The sequence below is a fragment of the Dasypus novemcinctus genome, chromosome 1 (assembly GCF_030445035.2).
Source record: "Dasypus novemcinctus isolate mDasNov1 chromosome 1, mDasNov1.1.hap2, whole genome shotgun sequence".
Lineage (NCBI taxonomy): Eukaryota > Metazoa > Chordata > Mammalia > Cingulata > Dasypodidae > Dasypus > Dasypus novemcinctus.
The window spans coordinates 182685647-182709542 of record NC_080673.1 but is presented as its reverse complement, the minus strand read 5'-3'; the positions used below and the strand labels follow the sequence as shown (position 1 = coordinate 182709542).

The following is a 23896-nucleotide window of genomic DNA, read 5'->3' as shown; positions in this document are numbered from 1 at the left end:
CCCTTTTACTTTTAATCTACCTATACAGTTATATTCAAAATGAGTTTTGTGTAAACAACATGTAGTCAGATTTTTAAAAAATGGAATGTGATGACCTGTCTTTTAATTGGCATTTAGATAACTTACACTTCAGGTAATTACTGATCTGCTTGGATTTAGGTCTACTGCTTTTTTAAAAAAATTGCTTCTTCATCCCTCTCTTGTTTTTTCCTCTTTCCCTTTCCTACCTTCTTTATTATTTCTATCTTCCAGTATCTCATTGTCATTTCTCTATTGTTTTCATTTTTTTTTTTTTTTTACTATTTCTCCTTGTGTAGTTCTTTTTAGCAATTTCTTGGAGATTACAATATACATACTTAACTTTTCACAGTCAGCGTAGAATTAATATTTTATCATTTCAAGAGTAGAGTAGACAAGTTACCACCTGTATTAGTCAGCCAAAGGGCTACTGATGCAAAGTACCAGAACTTTGTTGGCTTTTTTTTTTTTTTAATTTTTTTATTCATTTTTAAAAAATATTACATTCAAAAAATATGAGGTCCCTTTCAACCCCACTGCCCCCACCCCACCACTCCCCCCACAGCAACACTAAAAATATGGAACGCTTCACGAATTTGCGTGTCATCCTTGCGCTGGGGCCATGCTAATCTTCTCTGTATCGTTCCAGTTTTAGTATATGTGCTGCCGAAGCGAGCACTCTGCTGGCTTTTATAAAGGGTATTTACTTGGGGTAGACGCTTAGAGTCAAAGGCCCTGAAGAGTCCAACTCAAGGTTACGTAGGAGGTACTTCCTCACGCAAAGTCACTGGACCCGTGCTGGAGCAAGACGGCGGCCGCGTCTGCCAGGGCTCAGCCTCCCTCTTCCTCGGCAGGCTCCGTGGCCCCGGCCTCTTCTGATCTCAGCTGGGGCTGGCATGAGGCTGGTCTCTGGTCTCTCCTACTTTCCCTCTGTGTGACTCTCTCCCCTCCGGGCCACCGGGGCCTGTTGAATGAGCTGTCGCTCCTCCTCTGTGCTCTTCTCTGTGTACTTACCTCCCAGGGCTCCAGCATCAAAATTCAAACTCTCTCCTCTGCAGTGTCATTTTCTCTCCCTACTGATGTGGCAGAATCAAAGCCCTAATTCTAATTTAATCAAGTAAAAGGGAAACCTCTGAATTTAATACACTCTAATATGCCCAGGTTACAAACACAAGCCAGTATCTGTTTTTGGAAATCATAAGCAATACCAAACGGCCACACCGCCCAAATCACCTCTGTCCTCTTCTTCATGTCGTCGTTGTCTCACGTAGTACGTCTACGTACATTCAAAATCCCCCCAGTGCTCTTTCTATCGTTCTCAACGATCATACACATTTTAAAGAAGTAGGAGGAAAAAGTAGTACTCCGTAATTACCCAGATAGTTATGGTTTCCTAAACCATCTGTGAGCTTTCCTCCTGCCTGGAGAGCCTCCTGGCCTTCCCTTTCAGAGCACGCCTGCTGGAGAGCGCCTCTTCAGTTGTCCTTCGTCTGAAATGCTGTGTATTTCACCGTCCTCCTGGTGGGCCGTTTGTGCCCGATACGGAAGTCTGTGTGCGCCCTTGAAAATGCTGCTCACCGCGTCCTGCTTCTATTGCCCCCAACGGGGCATCCACAGCCGTTCAAGTGACTGCTCCCCTCACTGTAAGTGCCCTTTTTCTCTGGGTGCTTTTAAGACTTTTCTTTGTCTTTGTTTTTTTTTTTTTCCTTAAGATTCATTTTTTATTTATTTCTACCCTGCCTCCCGCCATTGTCAGCTCTCTGTGTCCATTCACTGTGTGTTCTTGGGTAGGCTGCACTTTCTTTCGTGCTGGGCGGCTCTCCTTACGGGTGCACTCCTTGCACGTGGGGCTCCCCTACGCGGGGGACACCCTTGCGTGGCACGGCACTCCTTGCGCGCATCAGCACTGCGCATGGCCAGCTCCACACGGGTCAGGAGGCCCGGGGTTTGAACCGCGGACCTCCCATGTGGTAGACGGATGCCCTAACCACTGGGCCAAGTCTGCTTCTCTGTCTTTGGTTTTGATTAGCAGTTTGATTATGATGTTTCCAGGCATGAATTTCTTTGAGTTTATCATCTTTGGGGTTCAGTGAGGCTTATTGAATGAATAAATTTATGTCTTTTGCCAGATACAGGAAAATTTCAGTCATTATTTTTAAAAAATTTTTGTACTTTCTCCTTTTCAAATTTTTTTTGTACTTTTCTCCTTTCCTTCAGGAACTTCACTGACACAAATTTTAGATTTTCTGCTAGCAACACACAGGTGCCTGAAGCTCTGTTCCTTTTTTTCTTTTAAGGCTTTTTTTTTCTATCATTCTGATTGCATAATTTCCATTGGTCTATCTAAACTTTCACTGACTTGTTTTTCTTTCACCTCTATTCTTCTCTTGAGGCCATCCAGTGATTTTTAAAAACTGGCCATCCAGTGATTTTTTAAAAACTATTTACTTTGAAATAATTTCAAACTTACAAGACAGTGGCAAAAAAACCCCACAAAAACAACCCCATACAGAGATCTCCAACACGCCCCAACCCCCTCAGGCACCCAGAGCCACCAGTTTCAATATTTTGCCACTTTTGTCATATCTATCATCTATCATCTATCAATCTATCTTCTAATATATCTTCCATCTATCTGTCATCTATAGCTATATCATCTATTTATTTTCTGAATATTTGAGATCAGATTGCGCAAATCGTAATCCTTGAACATAAATCACCAGAAGTGTAGTTATCAAGTTCAAAAAATTTAACGTTGATATAAAGCTTGCATTCTATATCACTGTTTTTTCCTGTGTCCCAGTAAGGTCCGTTTGAGCATTTTCTCCTCTATTTTGAGATTCCATCCAGTGTCATGTACTGCATTTAACCGTCATCCCCTCTCCAGTTTATCTTTCTTTTTCAATTGTGGAAACATACATACAACCTGAAGCTTCCCATTCCAGCACTCCCAAATACACAATTCAGTGGGATTAATCATAGTCCACATGTTGCAGTGCTCCCACCCACCCATTACTGGAGCTTTCCCTTCACCCCAGACAAACCCGATGCTCACTTGGCATTGTCCTGCCATTGCCCCAGCTCCGTCCCAGTAACCTGCGCTCTGCTTTGCCTCTCTGTGACTTTGCACATTCTTTGGTGTTTGGTTTGTCGCTGCCATGGGGCTTACATTTAAAATCCTGAGTGTGTACCGATGCCACCTTCACTTCAGTAGAGAACACAGACCCTGCTCCCGGACCCCTGGGCCCGGCTTTGCCGAGCTCCCCAGCCCTGGCGGCCCCGTCCACGGCGCAGCTGTCATTTGCTGGAGGCTGCAGTGAAGCAAAACGCCAGGAGTGGGCTCCTTTCAGGTGGGAATTTGTTGGGGTAAAAGTCCAAGGCTGCGACGCGTCCCAACCAGGCGTCAGCAGAGGCGCTGGCTCTCGGGGGCCGGCCGCTGGCGCTCCTGGACGCCGGCCGCGCGGCGAGGCCCGCGGTGCCCTCCCCGGGCCGTCCAGGCTGGTTCTCCGCGGGCCGGGGGGCGGCTCTCGGCTTCCGGGGCTGGTGCGGCTCCGCGCGGGCCCCTCTCCAGCTCCCGGGCTGCTCCTCTGCGTCTCTGCTCCCAGGCTCCGTCTATGGGGGACCCCAGCGGAGGACAAGGCCCGCCCCAGGCCCCGCCTCCCTCACCCCCCAGCTGCCCCCACGCAGTCGAAGCGTCGCTTGCCCAAAGGGGGGGTCGGCTTCCCGAGCACGGCCCCCCCGGGGTCCTCCACCGCCAGTGTCCCCGGGCTCCAGTGCGTCTGAAGCGGGCCCCGAGCTGGCAGGACCAGCGGGCACCAGGGGCCAGCTCCTGGGGGGGAGGCCCCGGGCCGCGGGGGCTGGGAGCAGACGCGGTGGACACGGCGGTTGGCGACGTGGGGTCAAGGCGGCCTTGAGGACAGAAGCACCCGGGGCTCTGGGCGAGGTAGGGCAGTGGGGTGCAGGTGCTGGCTGGGGGGCCACCAGGCGCCCCTGCTCCGGGGTGCATCCCACGGGGCTCCCCCTTGCTCCCCATCGGCCTGCCCTCCCGCCCGACCCTGCGCTGAGCAGCGAGGGGCAGAGCCTGGGCACCGACGCACCGCTGGGGTGGGAGGGCGGCACCCCTGGGTGCAGAGCCTGCCTGGCCAGCGAGCCAAGACGGGGGCTCTGAAGGCTCCAGCCCTCTGGGACCCCCACCCAGGGGCCCTGGTCGCGGCGTTCTGGGGCCCCTCCGCCCCCAGCCGCAGACACCCAGGGGCCCCCCTCCGTCCCCCGGGCCCGTCCTCGCGGCCGGCGCACAGGCGCGTGTCTGGGCGCGTTGAAGGGGCCACGGGGGGGGGGGGTCACACAGGCGTGTCCCAGTCGATGCTGAACACGGTGGCTTTGATTTTGTAGTTACAGGAAGGACGATAAGTGGGTAAATTAGGGGCAGAGGCTCTGATTGATGGAGACGCGACAAGGAGTCGATCTCGAGCCGCCGATGCCTGCCGCGGGCCTGGGTTTATCGCCTTTTGTAGCAAAGCGGAGCTCGGGTGGACGCCAAGGTCAGGGCCCTGACGCTGCGCCGCCGGCCTCCCTCCTCCTCCCCGGGGCTGCGCTGCCGGGACAGACGGACACCGCAGCGAGCCCCGCAGGGCTGACCACCCCACCCCGCGCCCGCCCCCCACACGCCGCCCGTGTCTCTCCCTGAGCTCCACCCATGGGGCCCAGCAGGGACCCCAGACCCGCGGCCGGTGGCTGGGACGCAGGCAGGGACACAGGCCTCGCCCTTGTGCTGTCCAGGGGCTGCCCACGCTGGATGCACCCTTGGCCAACTTTAACTTCTTCTGAGTTTTGTCTTGGGCCAGCTGAGTACTGAGTTTATTCATGTATTTACTCGGTCAACAAATGCAGCTTTGCTGAAGCATGTGATTGCTATTATGGTAAACAGTGTTTCTCCAAAAGAAAATGAAAAGGCCTTTTCCTTTAATGCTTTCCTGAAAGAGTTTTTCCTTGAAATAGAAACTTCAGTGCCCCGTCCAATCAGTACACATCCCAAATGCACTGTGTCTGGGCAAGCACATGGGATTTTTAGCTCCCCATCCCCTGCTCCAGAATTCTGGAGAACATTTCCCTGAAGAAAGTCCTCCCACACTTAAGAGCATTGGCTGCTGCTCACTGCCCATGGCAGATAGGTGGTCACACTTACCTTAATTGTTTAATTGCTTAAGCAGGTTCAGGCCATGAGTGGACAGATAGCATGAAGCCTGCAAAAACAAGCCAACAAGCCAACAGAGGAAACCCCAGAGCGGCTTCCTCTGTTGGCTTGTTGAGATGCCTGGGCCTGCTCCAACCAGGACCCTGAATACTTGCAGAAGGCTTAACTCCCATTCTTTGGTTATTTCCTAGCACTTCTTTATAGCAACGATAACCACCCAGTTAATATTATAATCCCTGTTCTATACATGAGACAACAAGAGATAGACTGAAAAGGTCAACCCACCAATGAGTGAGGGACACTGCTATCATGACACTGACATTCTGCTACCGCTGAGCATGGCTTACTTTATAGGATGTTCAGAAGGAGTGCATGTTTTGGCCTACATATCTACTCAGATTGGAAGCAGTTGACTCTGTAATTCAAGTCTCTGTCTCAAGGAAGAATTGATTTCAGAGGAAAGCAAACCTTCTTTTTCCTCATACTATCTCATTCCTCATCCCAGAAAGGCCCATTTCTATGTGTTTGTACTCTAGGTCCATTCAGTTCCTTTAGATTGCTTTTAAATCATTGTTTTAGTTTGCTAAAGGCTGCTGGGAACAAGTACCAGAAATGTATGTTTTTCTAATGGGAATTTATTAGGTTTAAAGATTATTGTTCTGAGGCTGTGAAATGTAGACATCAAGGCATCATCAGAGATGCTGTCTCACCGAAGGTCAGCTGCTGGTGATCCTGGACTCCTTCCATGTGACAAGGCAAATGGAGGCATCTGCTTCTCTTCTGGGTCTTGTTGCTTCAGCTTCTGACTGCTCCATCTGTGGCTTCCTCTCTCCTGGGTTCCTCTCTGGGCTCCTGGGTTCCTTCTCTCCATCTCTGACTCTTTTTTTTCTGTGTATCTGCTGCTTTTAGTTTCAGTTTGTAAAGGAATCTAGTAAGAGGACTAAGACCTACCTTGGGTCATGTTTCACTGAAGTAATCCAATGAAAGACCCTAAACTGAATCTAATCCAATCAAAGGGTACCACATCCTCAGAAATGGATTAGCTTCAAGGACATGGTCTTTCCTGGGACCCACAAAAAGCTTCATACTGCCATAATCATCATATTTTTCACAGACAGTAGATAATAGAAGTTACAATTGTGTATATATTTAAAAAAGGACAAACTACTGATACATGAACACTTTGGATGGATATCATTATGCTAGGTCAGTAGGTGATTTTGTTCCCCAAGAGACAATTGTCAATGTTTGAAAACATTTCTGGCTATGAAAATTGGAGAGGGAAGTTCTACTGGAATCTGCTAAGCATCTTTACAATGCACAGGACAGCATTTCTCAACAAAGAATGTTTGACAGTGCTGAGATTGAGAAATCCTGTACCAAGTGAAAGAAGCCAGACTCGAAAGGCTACCCACTGAGTGGAGATTCACACAATAACTGAAGAAATATTAAATTCCCATCCTGGGGAGCTCTGCCACATTCTCTAATAGATCAGCAAGAATCTCCTGAGTACAGGAGCAATGACAAGTAAAGGAAGATGGTCCACTGATGAGCCCTTGATATTGATGACTATGCATATGAGCCTTTACTCTTGAAATTAAACTTAGCTTAGTATTATAGGGTATCTAAGAGTTGCCTCCTGGAAGCCTCCTTGCTGCTCAAATGCAGCTTCTTTCTAAGCCAAACTCAGATATAAATATATTACCTTCCCCCTTGCATGGGACATGATTTCCAGGGATGATCCTCCCTGACACCAGGGGACTACTACCAAGCACTAACTAGCAATATCAACTAGAAAAAGACCTTGACCAAAAGGGGGAAAATATAAAGACAAATGAGTTTATATGGCTAAAAGACTTCAAAGTGAATCAGGAGGTAATCCCAGAGGTTATGCTTATGCATGTCTCAACAGGAACTCTCTAACTGCCAAAGTAGATACTACCCCAAATAGCAGCACTTCTGAGGGCTCTGAAAACATCCAGACACTATAGTCAGGGCAGATAGCTCAGGAGTTTAGTGCCTTACCAGTGGACCCTACTTTGGAATTTATGCTCCCCAGAATGACAGAGTTGGACTCATGTTGTGGTTTCCCTATGCATGGCTCTTCTGCCCCTTCTATTCAAACCTATAATTAGTACCAGAGTTAGTAGGTATACATCCAAGAGACTTAAATCTTTGGGCTATCCATGTGCCAGCTGGGCCCTGAATCTCACTGGAGTTGCATCACCTACTCTCCAGTTCATTGGTCTCACCCAGGACAACTAGCATGGAGGTGATGATGGACAACTACCATACCAAGAAACTGAGAGTCTACAACTGCAAGCAAGAGAGTCCCATCCATAGGCCCTATGGGATAACAACACTTCTCAATTAAAGGTGGAGTGGATATCACCATCCCAGAATTCTCAAGATTGGGGAAAGAATGATGGACTAAAGTAGATGTATTGGTATTCTACTATAGACTTATTGTGATTCTAGCAATGGAAGAAATTATATGTGGAGGCAGTGGCCACTGAAGTTTCTGAGGTCAGGGAGAGGGAAAAACAGATATAATATGGGGGCATTTTGGGGACTTGGGAATCATCCTGAATAACATTGCAACGACAAATACAGCATTATTAAATCTTGCCATAACCTACAGAATTGGGTGAGAGAGTGTGTAAACTACAATGTAAATTTTAATTCATGCTTAGTGACAATGCTCCAACATGTGTTCATCAGTTGCAATGAATTTACCAAATTAAGGAAGGACATTGCTAATGTGGGAAAATGTGGGAGGTGTGGGGAATTTTTTATGTGACATTTGTATAATCTAAGTATCTTTTTTAAAAAAATTATATTTAAAAAAAGGCTACTGTAGCAGTTTGATATAGTTGATGAATTCCAAAAAGAAATATTGGATTATGTTTGTAAACTGGTCTTTTCCTCTGAGCATATCAGAGTGTATTGGATTCAGAGGTTTTACTTTTATGTGACTAAATTATGATTAGGGCTTTGATTATGCCAGGTCAGTAGGGTGTTGAGTCTCTGTCCTTTGGTGGGTGGGGAATCACAGATAAAAGACATGACACAGGACAGGGTTGGAGTTTTTGATGTTGGGGTCTTGACCTGGAGCCCCGGCACATAAGCACACAGAGGATCTTGGTTGTGAGGCAAGAAAAGCAGGCCCAGGGTAGAGAGGAACCCAGGAAGCCTGAACCCTGGCAGACATTGGCTGTAATCTTGCTCCAACATGTGGTAAAAGACTTGGGTGAGGTAAGTAATTTATGCTTTATAGCCTGGAGACTGTAAGTTTCTACTCCAAATAAATACCCTTTCTAAAAATCAACCAATCTCTGGGATTTTGTATCAGCACTCCTTTGGCTGACTAATACAGCCAGCTACCCACCATATAATTCCATATATATGACATTCTGGAAAAGGTAAAATTATAGTGACAGAAAATACATCAGTGGTTGACAGGAGCTGGGGATAAGGGACTTCAAAGGGAATTTGGGAGGTGATGGAATTCTCTATCTTGATTGTGGTGGTGGTTACATATGTGTACATGTTTGCAAAAACTCAATGAAATGTACTCTAAAAAGAGTAAATTATGCCATATACAAATTATGCCTAAAAACAAAACAAAGCAAAACTCAATTCCATTTGAGGCAAAGCAATTCTGGAGAAAGGTGGGTAAAAGGGAAAAAAAAATGTAGCCACCAAAAAAAAAAAAAAAATGGGGTTTGGGTAAGAGAAAAACAAAGGGAAACAGAGACTTTTGTTTCATTTTTCAAAACAAAATTATTGATTTCCCACCAGCCTATAACCTGTTCCTAACTCAGAAAATGACACCTTATCCAGTGTCACTTATTTGCTGCTGTTGACCAATACTTATTTTTAACAACTTTATTGGTGTGTAACTGACATACAATGAACTGTGCAAGTTTAATATATATGATCTGATAAGTTTTGACATACTTATTAAGCCATTATCACAATCATAATGAACATATCCATCATCCTTGAAAGTTTTTTGATGTCCCTCTGTTCTTTCCTGCCAGTGGTAGATTGAATTATGTGCACCAATTTGGACACGTTCTTTTTTTTAAAAAATAGATTTATTTATTTATTTATTTATTTATTTATTTATTTATTTATTTCCCCTCCTCCCATCCTGCTGTTTTTTGCTGTCTGTGTTGTCTTCTCTTCTCATTTTCTCTCCTCTAGGATTCACTGGGATTTGACCCTGGGGACTCCTGATGTGGAGAGAGCTTCCCTGTCAATTGTGCCACCTCAGTTCCTGGTTTCTGCTGTGCTTCACCTTGACTCTCCCCTTGTCTCTCTTTTGTTGCATCATCATCTTGCTGCATGACTCACTTGCATGAGCACTGGCTCACCACACAAGCACTCGTGCAGGCACGGGCTCACCGCGTGGGCACTTGCGCTCACCACGCAGGCACTTGGGCTTACCGGTTCACCATGTGGGCACTCAAGTGGGCACTGGCTTGCCGCACAGGCACTTGCACTCACCGGCTCAACACCTGAGCACTCATGCAGGCACTGGCTCACTGTGCAGGGCATGCTTTCTCTTCTTTTTCACCAGGAGGCCCCAGGGATCGAACTCAATTCTTCCCATGTGGTAGGCAGAAGCTCTATCACTTGAGCCACATCTGTTTCCCTGGACACCTTCCTAATCTACATTCCTGTTGTGAACCCATGGTAAATAGGACCTCTCGATGATGTCAACTTTAGTTAAGGTGTGACCTACCTGAATGAGGGTGGGTCTTAACTAGCATTACTGGAGTCCTCATAAAGGAACACATGCCCAGGCCACCCAGGAAGAAGCCAGGGGTCAACAGGAACCAGGAGTGGAGAAAGGAGGAGACATACAAACCCAGGAACCCCAAGGATTGCTGGCAGCCGGCACCAGAATATAGACTCCAGGAGACAGCAAGTCTTGCAGATACCTTAGTTTTGGACTTCTTCTAGCCTGGCAAATGAAGACACTGCCCTTCCCTTAGTCTCTCCATCTCTATGTACTACTAAAGAGCAATGACTCAGTTCACTTACCTGAAAAATAATAACTGCTGATTGCACAGGGTTGCTATATGAATTCAAATCACATGCAAGCATAGACAGACTCTTGTTACCACCTGTTTTCTCTCTTTAAGTGGCAGGTGTTATTGTATAATGAAATGGACACTGAAAGTAGCAGTGAAAGACCTGGATTCCATGCTCTAATTTGGAATTCCATGCTTTTAGGGCTGGGGTTAGAGTAGAGTTTAATGATTAAATAAATGTCACAAGCAATGAGAATGTGCTCAATAAATGTTTGTAGAATGAATGAAAGAATGCTCCAGCTCCCTGCCAGGTGTTCTAAGCACTTTGAAAAGCTTAGAAAGCTACCATTAGAGGCAAGAACAATACAAGTGAAATAAATAGTGATAAATTACTGACATATAATAATGTGGCATTAAATGCAGATGCACTTTAAACTTAAATAAATCTCAAGTCCTATTTATTTTCTTTCCAGAAAACACACTCCTCTTCCTGAAATCTGTAAGTTAATGACTGCTCCCACTGTCCAGTTAGTCCCAAACCAGAAACCTCAGGTGCATCTTCAGCTTCTCACTGTCCCTCAATTTCACATTCAATTCCAAAGGTGCAGTCATGTCAAACTGCAAATCATTGCTTGATGCTCTTACTTCCTCCTCATCTCCACAGCAACAGTTCTAGCTCTCATCAGTTCTTATATCAACCACTTCAGAAGCTTACTGATTGTCCCCCCACCACTGGTTTCTCTTCTCAGCAGTCTAAAACCTTCCTGAAACATCATGTTACTTCCCTGCATCAATTCTCTGCTAACTTTCCATCACACCAAGATCAAAACATATTTACTTCATGTAAAAGCCTTTCAGTACCTGAGTTAAGTTTACCTTGCCAGTCTCTCGTCACTCCTCTACCCACGCCTGAAGTTTCAGCCACACCAACGGGTTCCCCTCTCTCTGAGCACACCAAACCTATTTTATTCCTATTTCCTTTTACGGGTTCCTGCTGGTGGAAGGTCAGACCAGAGGCATCCTCTTGCTGAAGCACTCCCGTTTGCCCATCAAGTCTCACTTCAAAGTTTCCTTTCCTGATTTAATCAAGGAGTGGCCATTCTTTCCTCTGTATTCCCTCAGAACATATTGTGCTCTTAAATTTTTAAATACAATTATTTGTCTCACTGTGTACCACCCTTACTAGTCTATAATTAACTTTAGGAAAAAAAAACATTTTTAAGGCTTACTTTGCTCATCTTTCTCCTCTTGATAGTATGCCTAGTCTACTGTAAGAGCTCCACAAATATTTGAGAATAAATAGTTTAAGGATTGCCTCTGTGTTCTCCAGCCCCAACCTCTGTGGGAACTCAAGGAATATTAATCAACTTGACTTGTATTGTTCATTGGCTCCAGGGGAAAGATCCAATAAGAGATCTGAAATTAGGGGTACTTTCTGGGAAACGGATGTGGCTCAACTGACAGAGCGTCCATCTACCATATCGGAGGTCCAGGGTTCTAACCCAGGACCTCCTTGTCTGTGTGGTGAGCTGGCCCATGCACAGTGCTGCCATGCGTAAGGAGCCTACCCCTCATGTAGGAGTGCCCCACGCACAAGGAGTGAACCCTGCAAGGAAAGCCACCCCTCATGAAAAGTGCAGCCCGCCCAGGTGTGGTGCCGCATACATGGAGAGCTGATGCAGCGAGATGACGCAACAAAAAAGAGACACAGATTCATGGTGCTGCTGACAAGAATACAAGCGGACACAGAAGAACACACAGCGAATGGACACAAGAGAGCAAACAATGGGGCGGGGTGGGGGGGAGGGAGGAAGGGGAAAGAAACTTTAAAAAGGAGTACTTTCTGGCCCTCACAGGGTCCTTACTTCCTTGGGGTCTCTGAGGAGGTGACTCGCCATGGTCAAGCACCCTCAAATGCAGCCCCATTTCATCCCATTACTCATCCACCTACAGGCTGACGAGAAAGTTCAAGCCAGCTGTTTTCACATACACGTTCAATCAAGTGGAATCATACTTTCCTACTCATACCCAAGGATGGGGACATGGGGAGTGCTGTGAGCTTAAGAGTTGGAATGGGGAAGCGGATGTGGCTCAAGTGATAGGGCTTCCGCCTACCGTATGGGAGGACCCGGGTTCGATCCCTGGGGCCTCCTGGTGAAAAAGAAGAGAAAGCATGCCGGCATGGCAAGCCAGTACCCGCATAGTGAGCTGAGTGCCTGTGCAGTGAATGAGTACCTGCGTAGTGACCAGTGCCTGCACAAGTGATGATGCAGCAAAAGAGAGACAAAGCGGGGAGTCAAGGTGAAGTGTAGCAGAAACCAGGAACTGAGGTGGCCCAGCTGACAAGGAACCTCTCTCTACATCAGAGGTCACAAGGTCAAATCCTGGTGAATCCTAGAGGAGAAAAAATGAGAAGACAAAAAGAGACAAAGATACAGAAGCTTGCACAGCGAATGGACACAGACAGCAGAAATAGTAGGGTGAGGAGGCGGAATGGGAGAAGGGAAGGGGAAAAATAAATCCTTAAGGAAAAAAAGAGTTGGAATGAGCTCTCAATGACAGAATCAAAAAGTTCTTCTAAGAGCCAAACTGCTACAGGCAACAAATTTCATAGTTAGCGGAGAACCTAGGGAAATGTAAAAGACAGCTCTTTTTTTTTTTTTTTGATGATTACTAATTGAAAGAAATCAGTTTAATAATTCTACATATATATGATATCAATTATGTGACATTCTTTTTATTTATTTATTTTTCTTCATTTTCTTTTAATGTTACATTAAAAAAATATGAGGCCCTCATATACCTCCCACCCCACCCATCCTATCCCTCCCACATCAACAACCTCTTCCATCATCGTGGCATATCCACTGCACCTGTCGAATACATTCTGGAGCACCACTGCACCACATGGACAGTGGTCCACATTGTAGTCCACACTCTCCCCCAGTCCACACAATGTCCAGCAGCCATCCCTGCAGCACCACCCAGGACAACTCCAAATCTTGAAAATGCCCCCACGCCATATTTCTTCTTCCGTCTCCCTACCATCAGCAGCCACCGTGGTCACCCTCTCCACATCACTACAATGATTTTAAAAGACAACTCTTAACCTCAAGCCACCCCCCTATTTTCCCTTTCCCTCCCTCCATTCTCTCCCCACCAGTTCTACCTTTTCTTCTCAAATATCCTAGCATGCATTCACAGTCTATTTCTTGCTTATGATCTTGGCTCTCAGAAAGGAGAAAGCATCTTTCACCCACCTTGGATAATGTGTTCAACACATCACAATGCATAGCAGTCTTTCTTCATTCATTCACTTAATAAACCTTTTGTATCCCACACTGGAGGAATCTAGCACCTGCTCCCATTTGAGAGAGGGGGTAGGGTAGTCAGGCTGCCTCCCTTAACCAGAGACACACACACGTGTGCACACACAAACCAACATGCTTACCTTTGAAGAAAGCTAAATCACTTCCTAATAAAGCTCAAGGGCTTTAGTCCAGTCCATTTCAAGTCCAAAGGGTGTGGAGGAGTTTCAAGGGGGCTCCTTGGACAACTCAACTCATCCCCATGACATATTAGCCTCTAAAATCTCGGGATTGACCCTATAGCCATCCGGCAGCCAGCAAAGAGCACCTGAGAACCTCTTCCTTGGATCATATCTCATCCTCTTCATCACCTCTGAGTTTTTAGCTTATTCTCCCTACCCTTTTCATCCCATGAGATGCCCCTTTTTAGGCTGTCAGTCATTCTGCAGTCCAACTGTTGGGTGGGGGGTGCAAAAGTTACTTGGGGTCTTGCAGGTTGAGAAGGAGGCATTGGATGTTAAGATGAAAGCCTGTTCTGAGATTGGAATGTCTAAAAAATATAAATGTCCCCAGATAGAAAGATAAATGGGCTAGCAGAATTCAGCACCTAAACATGGTATATAGTGCAGGGGTTCTTAACAAGAGGTCAATGAGCTTGAACTGAAATTCCAAAAAACATTACTCCTGTGGGGACATGTTGGTGTGGGTGTGATATATTTAGTAAATAATATACAATATAGTGTGGACTTAATAAGGGGTCCATGGTTTTCACATGACTGACAAAGGAGTCCATGGAACAGAAATATAGAGCATCTTCTTGAGGTACATTTCAATGTTTAATTCCATTAGCCTCAGAGACAGAGAGTGGGGGAAGGAGGAGCAAGAGGGGAGTAAAGATAGAGTGGGGGGAGCCTGGACGGAGATGAGGAGACCACCAATGAGACCACTACAGGAATTGTGAGGGCCTGAATTCAGGCAGCAGCTTTTGGATTCAGACCTAGATAACTGGAGGGTTGGAAGGGAAAAAACAGAGCGGGTTTTAGGAGAAGATAATGACCAGTCTGGATTATGCTGAGTTTGGTTTGGCACCATCAGCTCTTTTTTTTAATTTTATTTCTCTCCCCTCCACTCCCCCCGGCTCCAGTTGTCTGTTCTCTGTGTCCATTTGCTATATGTTCTTTTGTCCACTTCTGTTGTCAGTGGCACAGGAATTTGTGTCTCTTTTTGTTGTGTCATCTTGCTGAGTCACCTCTCTGTGTGTGCAGTGCCATTCCAGGGCAGGCTGCACTTTCTTTCATGGTAGGCGGCTCTCCTTACAGGGTGTACTACTTGCGTGTGGGGCTCCCCTACCTGGGGGACACCCCTGCATGGCACGGCACTCCTTTGCACATCACACTGTGCATGGGCCAGCTCCACATGGGTCAAGGAGGCCCGGGGCTTGAACTGTGGACCTTTTATGTGGTAGACGGATGCCTATACATTGAGCCAAGTCCACTTCCCACCATCAGCTCTTACCTGTTTCCTACCTAGGCATACATATTCACGCTTGCACCCTCTGGTTTGGTTTGTGCTTCCTCATCTGAGTGATTGCTTTGAGGGCAAAATTGACCAGCCCTTCTCATTGCTCTTAGCTGTAGTCCAGAGCTCTCAATGTGTCCTATGGGACTTTGCCTTCTTTTTCCCTGCCCACCCTCCAGCCTCGTCTTCGGATACTCTTTCTTAACCACTGCACTCCAGCCACAATGCTGTCATAGCACTTCCTAGGTCACACTCAACTCCTTCCTGCTCCAAGCTGTGGCCATTCTCAGGAAAGCTCTTCTTTTCCTGCTCCTCTTCTCTTCATAACTATGCATTCTTCAGAGCTCAGCTTATATTTCATAGCTCCTGTGATCCTGTTGCTAGAGACTTTCCTTAAACCTCGACGACTCCACACCCCCCCCCATCCATCATTAAAGTAGGGTAGGTCCCCAGTTATCTGGTCCATTGGTCTTCTGCATGCATTCTTCTGGAATGTATTAATATTAGTATTCATTATAATCATTATAATGTCTATTACAGTGATTGTATATGATAATCGTTATTTGTAATGATTTGTGGAATTATTTGTTTGTAGTCTGTCTCTCCTGATAGTCTGTGAGCTCCATGGGGACAAGAAGCATAGCTATCTTGTTCTTGTCTTTGTCCACACTGCCTGGCACATAGTTGGTCCTGGAGACAGAGAGGAGAGACTGAAAGGATAGAAGGATAAATAACATCCAACCTGAGATTCTAGGACCCAAGGATTTGAGCTATAAATTTGGGGACTGTCAGCATAAAGGGGGTTTTCTTCAGAAATGGATAAATGCGATGGCCCAGGGAAAATGCATACAATGAGAAGAGATGGAGGCAAGATATGAAACCTTGGGGAGCATCAACATTCAAGATGGCCACGTGAGTGAGGAAAGAGAACATCCCCAAAGGAGTCTGGCATGGAGGTGCTGCAAAAGAATAGGCAGGAAATCAGCAGTGAACATAAAGCAACAGGAAGGAATGTCAAGTGCTACCAAGAGATTCAGCAAGAGAAGAAGGCATGTTAACAGGCAATTCAGAGGATAAAGGAACAAATTAAATGGCGTCAAGAGAAAACAACCAGACCACTGCAGAACATGGGACATTCTACAAGGCAATCAAGAAGGTCTCTTTTAAAAAATCCAGGCCACTAAGGAAAAAAATAGTGATGGGGAAATTCTAGGTTAAAAGAGGTTTGAAGAGACTCAATCACATAAATACACTTATTGAATCATGGATCAAGAAAAAATAGGACAGCTCTAAAGCTAACTGTGGGGATACAAGGAGGAAGAGCCTTCCAGGAAGAAGGAACCATTGGTGCAAAGGCCCAAGACAAGACCCTGGAATTGCAAGGAGGGCAGTGTAGCTGGAAGGGAGTGAGCAACTTGGGGGAGAGGCAGAACTCACAGAGTCTTGGGCACTGTTATAAGGACTTTGGACTTGACACAATTTTCAGTATAAGTTTGAGATGTCTATTGGACATCCAAGTGGAGATGCTGAGCAGGCAGCTGGGTACACAAATCTGAAATTCAAGCAAGAAGCCAGGAAAGTAGATAAAAATGTGAGAGTCATGAGCATATTAGATGATTTCAAAGCCACAAGACTGGATGAGATCAGCGAGGGTATATGAGTATAAAGAAGTGGGCCTCAGGGCACCCCAAGGCAAGAGGACAGGAGAAAAGGAGGGCCCAGCTAAGGCGATCTGGAGCATTGGCAGCGTGGACAAAGTGGTGCCCGGAAGCTGAGCAAGAAAAGCGTCTCCAGGAGGAGGACCACCTGGTCCCATGCTGCTGGTGGGTGAAGGAAGATGGGGCCACATGGGTTTATCCATGTGGAGTCATGGATGGACCTTGGCAGGGTCATTTTGGTGGAGTGCGGTGGGCAAAAGCCCAACCCAATCGGGTGTAGATGAAATTCAGAAGAGAATGATTGAAGAGATTTGAGTACAGGCAACTGAAACGGGAGCAGAAAGGTGGGATCGTGGCCAAAGGGGAAGTGGGGTCAAGAGAAGTTTTTGGCTGTTTGTGTTTCTTTCTTTTTTTTTTTTAAGATTGGAGAAATGATGGCAAGTCCATGTTGTGATGGGTCTGAGTAGGTGTGTGAGCGAGTGAAAGCAAGTAGAAGATCAAGGGAGAGTTCCCTGCCATAGCAAAGAGCCTGAGCAGGTTTATAGGTCAAGAGGAATTCCAGGTCATGGGTGACAGCCCCAGGAGTGAGCAGGGAGAGGAAAGAGCAGAAGGGCCAGGGTGCTGGGCCTCGCTGGCCTCCCTGCCTCTACTTCCCTCCGTGTTGACATCAGACCCTGGCTTTCCCACCAGCTGCTTTGCTTGGAGCCCAATTAAGTCAAAGACACAAATTTGTCCGGCTGTGGCCCCACAAAGTCTGGCCTCAGGGCTGCAACCCATTTGGAAAACGTTTTAATTTCATTTGTGTGTTTTTTCAATTTGGTTATTAAGTGCCATTTGCACATGGACGGGGGAAGGCCTGTTTTGATTCGCTGGTTCCCCTTCCTCCCTGGTCTACGTGCCTCCCTGGTGAGTAATGGGGAGGCTGCTTTTCTGGAACACAAGGGAAAACTTCCAGCAAATTGCAAAAGCATGTTCCTGCCTTGAAAAATCCTTTCGCACTTCTTTTTAACTCCGTTTGTAAAGTTCATGAAAAGCTCCAGTAAAATACTTTAAAAGGCCTGAAAGTTCTTTGTTCTCCGCACCAAACTTTCTTTTTCTCTCTTAAGGGGGTATATAATTTAGAGGGATAATAAACAAAGCCTAAAACCAGAGGGATGAGTGGTGTATTGAAGGGAATGAAACAAACTTTAAAAGAGGTTTGCAGGTTGGAGGTGCCAGGGAAGGGGAAAATTCCATCTGCATTTTCCCGACATGACAGCCTGACAGCCTGTCCTGCCTCCGTGCATGTGGACACACACGCACATACACACACACACACTCACACAGACGCTTTAGCCTTCTTTCTAAAGTTATTTACATTTAACACAGAGCTAGGGCAGCAGGGCAGACAGAACCAGCGAGCTAAGATAAGGCACAGGAAGAACGGCAAATCCTTTTAGATACATTTTAGGGACCTGAAAAATAAGGGGAGTAGGAGATAGGGAAATCAGAACCCGAGTTACCAAGGATTTGCAAAGACTCGAGCAGGGTGTCCTCCAGGCGGAGAGTTGCAGACGGTTCTTCAAGGGGATGGGAGGCCTTATAAGGAGTTTCCTTGGGCAGAGAGGCATCGGTCCTGCTTTGGGGCTTTGTCTGACTTTGGCTTTCTGAATACGGGCGGGGGGAGGGAGGAGCAGAGACTGGGGGGCTGCTGCTCTGGGTCTGCCCCCAAGAGAGTCCGTGAGGCCAGCCAGGGGACGCTCAGGGCTCGGGGGCCAGGACCCCGCCTTGGCCCGTTACCGATTCCATCCCTGCTGTTGGGACTGGCCTGCCCCCGTCGATGGCTGAGCCTATCTGGGGCTACTCATCAGACGTCCCTGTCACTAGCCCTCCGGGCTTCCAAACTGGCCAAGTGATGGCAGGGGTCCCCTGCCCCATTTCTCTCCCTGGAGCACCCTCTTCCCTCCCACCTGCCCTTCAGCTTATTTCTTCTCCCTCTCCACCCAAAAGGACTATCAGGAGGGGAGTTTGACCAAGACCCGAGCCCGAGAAGTGACGTCTGTTTCCCTGGAGGAGCGAAGGCTTGGAGGGATGGGCAGGAGAGGTGAAGCCTGGACAGACGCCTCCAGCCCCTGAAATCCTGGGTCCTGCCCGGTGGTACTGAAGCCGCTTTGCTCCCGTCCCTTCCTAATTCAGGGACACGCTCTTGGAGGACAGCGACCCAGCCTTAATGAGGGGCGGCGGCTGCTGGGCATCTGGGGCTGCTCAGTCCTCCAGCTCTAACCGCAGGCAGAGAGGAGCTTTAAATCTCCCTGGGCCTCCGGCACTTGGTCTGGTACAGAGGGAGGACAGGCAGCCACACATTCTCCGCAAATGTGCCCCAGGGGACTGGGCTGGACCAGAGAAGCCGCTGCTTTCTGCTGCGAAGGAAACTGCCCTGCCCTGCCAGCCCGCTCGGCCGGCACACCCTTCTGCCCTGCCTGGCCCCTGCCGCCCTCTTCTTCTCCCCTCTCCCCAGCCAGCCCAGTGGCCTCCTCTCCTTTCCCCCTTCCTCACACCGCCCCTTTCTTTCTCTTCCTCTTTCTGCCCCTCGGATCTTCAGATTCCCCTTCTCCTTCCTGCTCCCATTGGCAGAGAGCCGGGAGTAACCAAGAGTTAGCTTCAGCGGCCTCAAGCCCGGGACTGGTTCCTGCTAAGCAGTGGTTTCTCCAAAAAGGAAGGCCCTCCATCACACTCTAGACTTGGTGTTTTTCTCCCCAGAAACACCCTCAAGGGCCCTCGGGGAGAGTGGAACAATAGCTGTGTCTTCCTTGTGCCAGTATAACCCCAGCCCAGACAACTTGCCTCCTCCAACCCATTTTGCAAATGGGAATACCGAGGCTTTGAGAGACAAAGTAACTCGTTCTCCAGAATTTCTGCTGCTGTGCCTAAGGGACCACTTGATAAATGCATCGAATTCCATCTTCTTAGGAAAGATCTGGTCCACTTGGCTGCCTCAGGGTCATTAAGGGTCAATCCTCTGACACACCCACCTTCTGCATCCCTCACGGGGACACTGGCTTCCTCGGGTTTTCTCTGCTTCTACCCCGCACCCCAGGTTAGGATCAGGCTTGCCCACAGGTTGGATCTTTCCAAATCCCAAGCACCAAAGAAACCAATTGCAGGGAAGCAAGGTTATTTGTGTTTTCACACAGTGGCCAGCTCCTAGAGCTCTTCTCTCCAGTCCCTTGAGCATACAATGCATTTGTACACACTTGCCGTGGAACTGTTTCAGTTTTGCGAAACCAAGACTGGCGGCCCCGTGCCATGAGGCTGCTCCCTCAATTAATTTGGGGGCGTGAGGAACCTAATAAAGAAGTCATATTAAATGCAAAGATGATCATCACATTCAAATGTCCCTGTGGAGAAGCCTGAGCCAGATCCCTATAATTATTCATCTGAACGAGCTGGTCCTTTGCGGGGAGATGAGTGGAAGCAGAGTTTGTTGGGGCAGCCAGGAGAAGCCATCCCCACCCCTCTTGGCCCCTGGAAGGCTCTTTTGAGGGCATGCTGGTTTTTATACACGCCAATGGCTGTTTCCTATCTGGGCCGATGGGCTCGACCGAGTGATTGCCACACAGCCGGCACACGCTGCACAACGTGGTTAGGAGGGAGTGTTTATGGGACTCACTGCTAATGACTCCCATTTATGGAACATGTGTGGAGCAGCTGAGTGGGGACAGCTAAGACAGGACAGCAATAAGGCCTGGGTTTGTAGCCTGGCTGCACACCAGGGATCTCCAAGGCAGCTGCAGTGGATGGCGCTTGTAGAAGCTTCTGGGGGAATCCGAGGCTCGTCACAATTCAGACCTTTCAGTGCAAACGATGCCCGAACAAAGGTGGCTTTGCAAGGGAAGTTGCTGTCCAGACGGATTGAAGGAGGCTAATAATGAAAATTGCCGCTGTTATAAGAGGAAACGCTTCATGCCAGACTTTGTGGCAAGCTTGCACATGCATTTATTTTTTTCATTTAATCCTCACAACAAGCCTATGAGGTTGGGACTTAAAAAAAAATTCAGTCTTCATTGTACAGGAGAGGAAACAGGCTCAGGGAGATGAGGTATTTTACTGAAGGCCCCACAGCTGGGATTTCAACTGTGAGCCCAGTTAGTTAGGTGTTGGAAAAGTGAATTCTGCGGGTTCCCTGGCTTCATTGTAAAATCTCCCTTAAGGCAGGATGGCCTAGAGGTTAATGCCACTATGCATGTTGGTATTAGAAAGAACTCAATTTGAGCTCCAGCTCAGCTCCTTCCAATTCACTCCACCAGCCTCTGTTTCCTCACGGAAAATGGGGTTAGTCAGGACATACAACGAGGATGGTGGGAAGCCTTAGCCCATGGAACAGCCCGGATTTGTGTGCAGACCTGGCAGACAGGAGTCATGGGCTGGCTCCCTGCTTTTACCACTTTCCAGCTCTGAGGCCTTAGTTAAGCCACCAACAGCCCTGAGCCTTAGTTTCCCTGTCAGTAAAATGAGGGCAATGAGAGGACTAAACTCACAGAGCGGGCTGTGAATAATAGAGGAGCTGATATGTGCAAAACCCCTTTTGCATTTTCCGAGGCACCACGGAAATGCTACTTGTAGTTTCTGGAAACCCTACTTTGCTTTCTCCCTCCCAAGTACAGCCAACCGGCTCATCACAAGCAGTTGTGAGCAGGAAAAAGAAATGGAAAACTGACTTTCAAAGTTCTTAGGCACTCCAGGGGCACGATGGGACCAACAAAAACAAAGCTCTCATTAAGAACAAAACTGGCACGTCCATATACAGACATATGTGTAGATAATCACTTGCAGGCGTGCAGAGAGAGATGTGCGCAGGGGCTGCAGGGTTTTGCTGGAGTGCTTGGGGTGACATCCTCCATCTGGGAAGGTTTCTAGAAGGAGGGGGATCGGGGCAGAGAAAGGAGGTCCTCACCCGTGCAGAAGCTTGGCTTCGTTTCATCATCTTTTATCCCCTGTGCCCAGCACACAGTAGGTGCTCATAATGCATGCTTACGGAATGAGAACAGGAAGTGGAGAGCGGGGATTCCAAGCAGGGATTCCAAGCAGGGGAAGTGAACAAACAGTGCGGTGGTGACTCAGAGGTGGGGCAGGCTCTCCACTAAATGCTCAAGGCATGAGTTTATTTTTCTTCAGTGTTTTCTGCCAGGGCTTGGCCTCTGATAGTTTTCCCTTGGGGGAAAAAAAGAGCGCGAGGGAGAGAGAGGGAGCATTTTATTTGTGCAGAGTTGTTAAATCTACCTTCGTGTGTATTTCCACCCCAAACCACGCCTCACACGAGCCCCAAGCAGTTGGCAGGGGAAAGGCTTCTCCCCTTAGACCCAGTGCCTCTTGATTGCCTCCCCCACATCTGTTTCCCCTTCTTCCTTGCTTGTAGCCCCCCCAGATTTTGCTCGAGCCACTCCTCCAGGACAGTTATACTGGTGGCGTTGAAACGTGTCAGTGTGGCTTGGCTGAACTTGGTTCCCCAGAATCCTCTTTCCTGTATATTTCCATTTGGGCCTCAAGAGATCTTTTCGCCTGCAGTCTGGAAGGCAGGTGTGAAGCTGGGAAGGGCAGGGCAGGGTCACCCAGTTCACTGGCAAGGAGTGGTGGCTGGGCCTGCAACTCTGCCCAGATCCTCCTTCAACTTCTCCATTTCCTTGGGCAGCTCCGTGCTGAGCTCAGTGATGGTCAAGCGCACCAGCTTCTCCTGCAGAGCATCAAGTCTGGAGCAGGGAGAACTGACTTGGGCTCCAGTCCATCCTGTGGGCTCCAGCACCTGAATTTCAGCTTGTCGATTCTTTTTTAAAGATTTTATCTATCTATCTATTTATTTATTTTTATTTTATTTCTCTCCCCTTCCCTGTCCCCCCTCCCCCAGTTATTTGCTCTCTGTGTCCATTCGCTGTCTGTTCTTCTATGTCCGCTGGTATTCTTGTCAGCGGCACTGGGAATCTGTGTCTCTTTTTGCTGCATCATCGTGCTGCGTCAGCTCTCCGTGTGTGCGGCGCCACTCCTGGGTAGGCTGCATTTTTTTCGCGCTGGGTGGCTCTCTTTATGGGGTGCACTCCTTGTGCATGGGGCTCCCTTAAGCGGGGGACACCCCTGCTTGGCAGGGCACTCCTTGCATGCATCAGCACTGCGCACGGGCCAGCTCCACACGGGTCAGGAGGCCCTGGGTTTGAACCTTAGACCTCCCATGTGGTAGGTGGACGCCTTATCCGTTGGGCCAAATCCTCTTCCCTCAGCTTGTCAATTTACTCCCATCTTCCCTTTCCCACTGCCTGCCCCAAGGGCTTCAAACCACACGACCAGATGCAAAGACAACATCTCTTTAGTGTCTATTTAACCAGCTCCCACATTTGTGTAAACCTACACAACCCTTATTATGGATTTACATGTAGAATCACTTCCTGGTGTTCTGCCTCTCTGCCTGAACCCTAACTGATAGAGATGCAGTATCTCCAACTCAGAAGTAAATTCTGATTGTTCAGAGCCAATTATAGTGTTCCTGGGGCCCTCCCTGGGGAATGATGTAGGTGTGAACATGCAACTCGATTCCAACCATTGATGGAAATCCAGCAAAGGGTATGTGTGTGTGTTCAAGGGGCAGCTTCTGGAAAAGGCATCATTGTTCCTCTAAAAAGACACAAAGAAAAGACAATGCTCTTCTCCCCCTGGACATTGTTGTATCTAGAGATCCTGCTTGGAATTGAGGCAGCCATTTTGTAACCATGAGGGATTTTACCAGGAGGACCAAGCTGTGGACCAAGATTGAGAGAAAAGATGGAAAGAGCCTGTGTCCTTAATGACTGCTATGGGTTGAATTATGTCCCCTCAAATATGGGGGGAGGGCTGATGTGGCTCAAGTAGCTGAGCTCCCACCTCCCATATGGGAGGTCCCGGGTTCGGTTCCCAGTACCCCCTGAAAGAACGAAAATGAACAACAAGCAAAACAGAAGAAAAAATAAACTCAGGGAAGCTGATGTGGCTTAGCGGTTGAGTCTCAGCTTCCCACGTACAAGGTTCCAAGTTTAATCTGTGGCCCCCAGTAACCAAAAAAAAAAAGTATATTGAAGTCCTAACCCCCAGTACCTCAGAATGTGACCTTGATTGGGAATAAGGTGTCACTGCAGATGGAATTAGTTAAATTAAGAG

General features: G+C 47.7%; 1 non-coding gene across 1 annotated transcript; it reads right to left on the bottom strand.

The window, feature by feature from the left end:
• Positions 1-590: 590 nt before the first annotated feature.
• LOC111758922 (U6 spliceosomal RNA) lies at positions 591-697 on the bottom strand. The gene has a single exon (XR_002793044.2). It is a non-coding gene; the product is annotated as a U6 spliceosomal RNA (small nuclear RNA).
• Between the last annotated feature and the right edge of the window lie 23199 nt (positions 698-23896).